This window comes from Ctenocephalides felis, unplaced genomic scaffold (genome assembly GCF_003426905.1).
Source record: "Ctenocephalides felis isolate EL2017-DRISC unplaced genomic scaffold, ASM342690v1 CF-g0.4_SCAFFOLD_03730, whole genome shotgun sequence".
NCBI lineage: Eukaryota > Metazoa > Arthropoda > Insecta > Siphonaptera > Pulicidae > Ctenocephalides > Ctenocephalides felis.
In genome coordinates this window covers 57,632-66,505 of record NW_020539884.1, presented here as the reverse complement: position 1 = coordinate 66,505, position 8,874 = coordinate 57,632, and the positions used below count along the sequence as shown (strand labels likewise).

Sequence of the window (8,874 nt, the reverse complement as noted above, 5' to 3'; positions counted from 1 at the left end):
GATTTCCATAAGTCACTACAATTTTATGTTACAATCATTCATGAAATCCAGCAACACTCTATATATTCCTATATTACTCTCACTAATAATGTGTCTTGCATTTACTGGAAATTGTACTTTTAGCTGTTGTAGTCTTTTATACAATTTCTTCCGTTCACTTTTATATAATTTGCAATTCCATTGTCCATGTTTATTAGTTTTAATTTACATATGCTATCTAAAGGGAGTCTTCTTATCTTCTACCTCCCGTTAGAATTATTCTCACATCCTTTGTTATGTACTTGACTTACATTACTTATGCCTTTATCTGTTTTGTTAGCCTGGTTTAAATATTTACCAATGGTATATATAATTTCCTCTAATTCTTTACAATCTTTGTTTCTCTCAGATTCTAATTTTTCCCTTAACTTCATTACCAGTTCTATGAAGTGATTTAGTTGTCTTTTATTTCTTCAATCTTATTCGTTTTATTACTGTCCATGCCATCTTTTTCTCTTCATTATCGCTATCGTTATCTTCTGGTTATTTGGAGTTTTCATTCAGTATCGTCTTTGTTTATTTCCCTCCTTCTATCGTAGTATTCTTTTACATTTCTTCTTCTGTGTCTTTTTCAATTTTTAATATCGTTTGCTTATCACGTGGTATTTCGTTTTCTCACTCCTGTCGTGTATTATGGGTTTTTGTGTTGTGTTATGTTAATTATTTTTGTATCTATTTCGCTCCTGTGCGCTGGGTGGGTCTTCCGTTATTTTGTTGACATTGCTATGATTTGTACTGCTTATGTTATTGTTGTTTCTATATGCCAATTTAGGTACCGTTGTTGTTGGTCTTATGATTTCTGGCTGTTGATATATTCTGTATATTTTTTTATCGGTACGTCAGGCAGATCGGGAAATTGATTTTATTTAATTTCTACTTCTGGTCTTATGACATCAGCATATGTTTATTGTTTACTATCGCCCTGGCTTCCCTAAAACTTATATATAGTCGGTCATTATATTTTTTTATTATTTTATATTTATTAGTATTTACCAGATTTTGGTCTTTTTGCCTGATGCTCTTCCTTGCATAGTGCGCATGTCGGAGAATTTCTTTGTTTTCACAGTCCTTATACTTGTGTTCGCCTGAACAATGACTACACCTTGTTTTACCCTTACACTGATAGGTCACGTGGCCGTAATTTTGGCAATTAAAACATTGTGTAATTTTATTGTATTGTCGACCCTGAATTTGATTGCGTATATCGACACACGATCAGGTAATTGTTGTCCCCTGAAGGTTATTACACAAGTTTTTGTAGGCACTAATTCTATTTCTTTTTTATTTATTCTTTTTAAATCTTGCATAGTGCGCATGTCGGAGAATTTTCTTTGTTTTCACAGTCCTTATACTTGTGTTCGCCTGAACAATGACTACACCTTGTTTTACCCTTACACTGATAGGTCACGTGGCCGTAATTTTGGCAATTAAAACATTGTGTAATTTTATTGTATTGTTCGACCCTGAATTTGATTGCGTATATCGACACACGATCAGGTAATTGTTGTCCCCTGAAGGTTATTACACAAGTTTTTGTAGGCACTAATTTATTATTTCTTTTTTATTTATTCTTTTTAAATCTAAAATTTCAACATCTGATGTTATATCCTGTCATATCAGCGTCTATGTCGTGTATGACACACTTCCTAATTAGTTATGAATTTTTATTTATATCATTATTTTGGCTAATTTCTTTTATGGGTTCATTAATTTCTAAATTATCCTGATCTTCTAATTCTAAATCCATATTTTGTTGCTATCTGTTTCTGTACTAATATTTTCTTCTTCCATACTTTCATCCCAATTTGTTTCCGACTCTTCCGAGATATCTTCACTAGTCTTGATAGAAGTTTTAACATTTTCTAGTTTTTTAGAAGTATTTTTTAGTCTTTCTGTCACTTTTTTAATTTTATCAGTTTTAACACTTTTAATTGATTTATTTAATAAATTAATACTAACACTTTTTTCCGCCTAAATCACTTAATTTTTAGAATATTCACTTTTCTTGTTAATTAAACTATTATAGCATTGTTGTGTTGAATTTAAATCTCCATTATAATATGTTTTTATTGCATCAGCAATGCTTGTTCCTAAAATACTGATTCTATTAACATTGTACTGAGGCGGTGATGACTCACCGTTCTCACGGGTATAGCCCGCGCGCTGTAATCGAGCCAGATGTAAATATTACGTTGAATATTTGATACGCAATTACCGTACGACGCAATAATTGTGGTAGACGCAAGTATTATAAAATATATATTTATATTAAACTAAAATAAATATGAAATATAAAAATGAAAAAAATACGAAATACAAAATTAGTAACTCTAAAATACAAAATTAGTTACTCTTAAATACAAAATCAGTAACTCTAAAATACAAAATTAGTAACTCTTAAATACAAAATCTTTAACTCTAAAATACAAAATCAATTTAACTCTAAAATACAAAATCAATAACAAAATCAATATCTCTAAATACAAAATCAATATAAATATAATTTTGATTCTGTTTTTTCCTATGGATCTTATTTCAATTATATCATGTTTGTATTGTGGAAAATTTTTAAACATAAACTTGCCTATTGCCATTTGGTGTATACCACTCCATTGTTTATATTTTCGGATTCCACGTAGATAATGAATGGTCCTATATCACTGTTTGAGTAGGTCAAATTTTATATTTATTATTATATGAATTTTATTTATATCATTATTTTGGCTAATTTCTTTTATGGTTCATTAATTTCTAAATTATCCTGATCTTCTAATTCTAAATCCATATTTTTGTGGCTATCTGTTTCTGTACTAATATTTTCTTCTTCCATACTTTCATCCCAATTTGTTTCCGACTCTTCCGAGATATCTTCACTAGTCTTGATAGAAGTTTTAACATTTTCTAGTTTTTTAGAAGTATTTTTTAGTCTTTCCGTCACTTTTTTAATTTTATCAGTTTTAACACTTTAATTGATTTATTTAATAAATTAATACTAACACTTTTTTCCACTATGTATTTATTGCCTAAATCACTTAATTTTTTAGAATATTCACTTTTCTTGTTAATTAAAACTATTATAGCATTGTTGTGTTGAATTTAAATCTTCATTATAATATGTTTTTTATTGCATCAGCAATGCTTGTTCCTAAAATACTGATTCTATTAACATTGTACTGAGGCGGTGATGACTCACCGTTCTCACGGGTATAGCCCGCGCGCTGTAATCGAGCCAGATGTAAATATTACGTTGAATATTTGATGCAATAATTGTGGTAGACGCAAGTATTATAAAATATATATTTATATTAAACTAAAATAAATATGAAATATAAAAATGAAAAAAATACGAAATACAAAATTAGTAACTCTAAAATACAAAATTAGTTACTCTTAAATACAAAATCAGTAACTCTAAAATACAAATTAGTAACTCTTAAATACAAAATCTTTAACTCTAAAATACAAAATCAATATCTCTAAAATACAAAATTAGTAGTCGGCAACGGTATGATATATTTCAAAGCATTCTGGTACATGTAGGGGAACTTCACACTTCTTGCATTCCCACGTTGTTTCTTTGCGTTTTTTATTTTTTGTTACAAACTGCACAACGTCTTGACGGTCTTAATTTGATGGTGTTGGATCAATATGCTTTGGAAAATGGCCCCATTCTTTCGCTAAAAGTCTATCTGGCGCATCAACAAAAGCTAATACGCCTCGTACTCTGTAAGCCGGTTTTGGCATATTTTTTAATAAATATTCAGCTACGTTGATCTTATAGTCGACATAACATAGTTTCTTTCCGTGATTCAGTTTTTTCCATACGATATAAGGAATTAAAAAGGCCAATATCAAACAGATAAAAAAAAAAATTTTGTATTAAAAAATTTTATATCCTTTCATGTATTTCCTCATTATTGGAAAACATGCTAATATTTGATCTTGGAGATCAATTCCATTCATTCCCTTATTGTACTCTGTAACACAATTTGGCTTTAAAGTGCGTTTAGATCCTTGCGAAATCATTTCAACTGTTTCATGTTTTGTCGACAACATATAAACATCTCGTTTGTCTTTCCATTTTAGAGCGAGTATTCGGTTGCAGCTTCTCATAACGTACTCCCCTTTTTTTAATTTTACACTGCATAAATCTTTTGGCATATTTTTCCTATTCGAACGTACTGTGCCAATTACATTTGTTTTATATTTATATGATAAGGTCATAAATAATTTATATGATAAGGTCATAAATAATTTGGGGAAGAAACCAATTGTCTGTGTAAAGTGTGACCTCTGTGCAACACTGATTCAGCAAGTTCTTGACTACACTTTCTGAAGCGCTATCTTCATAGTTCAGTTTATCCTCGCCGGTATATATTTTAAATTCAAAGCAATAGCCGGAATTGGACTCACATAGTTTATAAAATTTAACACCAAACCTGGCTCTTTTCGATGGGTTAATTGTTTATAAGTAAACGCCCCTGAATTTCATAAGATTCATCTATGGAAATGTCTTGTTTCATTACATACAGATCTTTGAATTTCTGGTTTAAAAATTTAATTATAGGTCTAACTTTGTACAATTATCTGTTTTGTCAACTAGACTGTTATTGAAAAATGCAAACACCTTGTAATGTGTAGAAATCTTCTGTAAGGCATTGATTTTCTAAATACGGGTTTTCGATAACAGCTCTTTTCGACCAGTTCATTTGGATTCTTGGTTTCTTCACCTGCGACATTAATATGGTCAATGCAAAATATCTTCTAATTTCGTTATTGTCCACAGAAAACCAAGTGTCGTCAATTTTTCGTGTAGTATGTGAATTTTGCCGAATTTGATTTGCATACTGATTCGTGGCGGTCACAATATTGTTCCAAAAAATATCATCAAATACTAGGTTAAATGTATCTAACTCCGATCTATTATTTCCTAAATGGCATAAGGCAGCCTCTGTTATACCAGCAGTCATTGTATAGTCCCAGATTTTTGGATTATTTCTTTTTGCTTTCCAAAGCCAGGACTCTGGTAGTTGATCGTCATCGGATGAATCATCAATAATAACTATTCGCTTATACTTTTTTCTAAATTGCATATTTCTTCACTACTGTCACTATCATTAGCACTATTTTCACTATCTTATCATCACAAAATCTTCTTCTAGACAACATCTTGTGCGATTGCTTTTCTAGAATTGATGAACGTAATTTTTGATTTGTTAGCTTGATCAAGAACTACTAGCAACTGTTTTTTTTTTTTTTTCTTTTTTCTTTTTTTTTTTTTTTCTCTTTATTAACAGCAATCAGAATACAAAGTATCCTATGAGCTATTGTGATAAATTTAACATATACACACACATGCATACGTACATGCACACAGACATACTCACACGCACGTTAACAGAAAAAGAAATTATATAATAGTAATCACTTCAGCAAGTGGTATACTAATTGGCTCAGGTCCTTCGGCCATTTACTGGAAAATTACATATTTTATCATATACACTAACATACGTACATACATACGCACAGACATTCACACACACACTCTCTCAATAAAAGATTTATAAATATTTAATAGCGGTCACTTCATCAAGTAATATCCTGCTTAGATCAAATCCCTCGGCCATTTCTTCTTCAATCTTCTGCTGTTTGGAAGCAACTGTTAAAGATACGAAAAGGTAATAGAATAATAGAATTACATCACAAGCCCTCCTGACGGGCGATGCCCGTTATGTCTACAATACGAGTCGTGCGACCGGGCCCGAACGCTGCGCCAGTTTGTTTATATTTTTGGCTCAACATTTTCGAATCTAAATTGTAAGTTAAGGGGTTAGTATCATCTTCTAGAAGTGTTGTCAACTCAATCATGCCTGTTCCTATGCCATAGACTCTAGTGGACTGTAGACGGTAACAAAAGCGTAACAGTCACAAAAAAAACACAACTTTCACTATGTTGATCGTCTTGGTATTCTTTGAGAGCACTCCTAATCACTTTTTCAACTTTTCAATGCAATATTTAATGAATATTTACACTATATCAATGAAAAATTTAAATGTTTCAACATAACCTCAAAAATGATTGTGAACAATTGTAAAAATAAATTTAGTAAAAACTCAATCACAAAAGTGTCCAAAGATTGTAAGATTTTGGATACATACTCTTGATATATAAAAAATAAATTCTTGAAATTTAAAAGAAGAGGACATAACTATAAGTTAACAAACGATGAATTAGAATCAACATAAGTCAAATATAGATATCATATAGAAATGATTTAATATCCATCATGATATGATTAGAACTAAACAATAAACTATGTATATTAGAGATAAAAAATCAAATCAAATTGAAATATTTGATCCAAATGAAACCAAAGTTTAAATTACTTGTTATAAATTGTTAATTTAAAACAAAGCATTTAAGTTAATCGAGGTTTAAATCTTGAAACCTTCTTGAACTTAGTGGAAGTAGGAATTAAATTTATAATACTGTATAAATCATTGAATATGGGATCATCGATATGAAGATAGGATATGATTGATATAGCATAGAATTTAAAATACTCTAAAATAAAAATGTAATAGTGTAAAAATAGAAATATTTTTTATTTAAATTGTTAATTTGAATTTATAAATTATTGTTTTAAACGTACGATGTTGAAAAAAATTACTGAGCATTTTATACAATTTATCTGAATCATTTTAACAGTCGGTTTAGGAATACTGCGGACGTTATCGCAGACGGCACTCTTCTCGTCGCGGACGGCACTATAACCGCCATGGTGGGCAGTATCATCACTGCCACGGCTGGCAGCATTATAACCGCCGCGGTCGCCTCGCCCGTCGCGATTATTATTTTGGACACCGCGGTTGTTTTTTTGACCACCCTGGTTTTTGCCGCGATTGTATCCTTGGCCGCCGCGACTACCGCCGCCCTTCTTATTTTCTCCTTTCTGCTGTTGCTGTTGGCCAGGCCCACTTTTGCACCAACTTGCTTGGTCGTCTGAGGACTAAAATAATAATTAATAATATAATAAATAAATAAATATTATAAATAAATAATGCTGAATGCTAAACATCAATGTATTTATATATTATTATATGAATCTAACCTTACCTTTTTATGCGTGTAGATTATAGTTTTCTTCTCTTTGAAGAATTTTTCGAAGTATATTTCTACGTTTTTGCCCCCATCATACAATACTGGTAGGAGAGATAATGTACTTTCCTCCTTTTCGTACATTAATTCAATTGCCTTGAAACACAAGCCAATGGAAATCATGTCGAAATCTGTTATAAAAAAAGATAATGAAATCAAGTATGTTACATTTTCATGATATATTATTCAAGTTTGAGGAAGGGTAAATAAAACCTTCGTAAATATTTAGGGGCTGTTATCGTTGTGTGATTTTGTAATTAAACACCACTTTGTAATAATTAAACAAACATGCGTTTAATCATTACAAAGTGGTCGGCAATATGAGTGTAATAAAAAAATAATAATACTGTTCCGATCAACACAAGGACAAATAATTAATTGAACGCAGACAATGTTCAGAGAAAAAAATCCGTATCTCAATCCTGAATATTTACGTAAAATAATTTGTGATCATATATATATATATATATATATATATATATATATATATATATATATATATATATATATACATATATATTAGGGTGGTCCTTAATATGGTCATTTTCGAATTTCTTTGCTCCCAAGAGCTCAAATTCTTCCAAATTGATAAAAAAAAATCACTAAAAATTTATATACATATATATATATATATACATATACATATACAGAAATATATACCTTTGTCCCCTTTTGATGCTGCACAGAGCAGAACCACGTGTCCAAGATAGGATTTTGTTGCAAAAATTTCTCCTACCTCTTGAGGTCTCATCAGTTCTACATCTAAGCTATAATAATAAGTTTTCTAATTATACACATGTTCTAAATAATAAAAAAAGTGGATTTAAATCTCTTACACAATCTTTTTCTCCCAATAGGATTTTGTATCAATATCTGTTAATATGATGAGGACTTCTTCTAGTGGAATGTCACTTATTACTTTGAAATTTTTTATGTTGGGCATATTTGTAGTTGTAGTTGATGCTAGAAAAGTTAATAATGCATATCACAACAAGGTAAATGTAAGTGTAAGCAGCAATTTGTCGTATGTCATCATATGCATGATGCATGAACTCCCGAAATGTTGAAATAATAGACTGTTTATTACGAAATTAAACTATAATTTCGCTATTACTAAAAACTATAATCAATACGATTTCCAATTATAAATTTGAAATAAAATCATATCTGTAATTGTATTAACACACCATATGCGCACCCGGTAAAAAACAAGCATTACACGAATAAAAATCTATTGTTTTTTTTTAATTCATTATTATTTCTTACGTTTCAGCTTTATTCAGTGGAAACTAAAAATATAATTTTGAAAACCAAAATGTACGACCATTATAAAAAATACAAAAATTACAAAAAGCATAAATTACTTACAATTTTCTTATTCCAGTGTTAAAAAGAACGCACGAAATAAACTCTAGCTAGAACGTATGGATTTAAAATACATTTTTAAAGAAATTCATGTTTTTATGCTCTATTATTTAACACTGCTATATAATATATATATATATATATATATATATATATATATATATATATATATATATATATATATATATATATATATTTTCATTCCAAACGTTTCGACATTCAATTCAATGTCATTATCAGTGGATCTAAAAACAGTGAAAGAATTGATATAACCAAGCAATTATAATATTTGTGGATTGGTATAGGAACTA

General features: G+C 29.8%; 1 pseudogene; it reads right to left on the bottom strand.

The window, feature by feature from the left end:
• Positions 1-2,773: 2,773 nt before the first annotated feature.
• On the bottom strand, positions 2,774-5,009 carry LOC113391021 (annotated as a pseudogene).
• Positions 5,010-8,874: the final 3,865 nt, after the last annotated feature.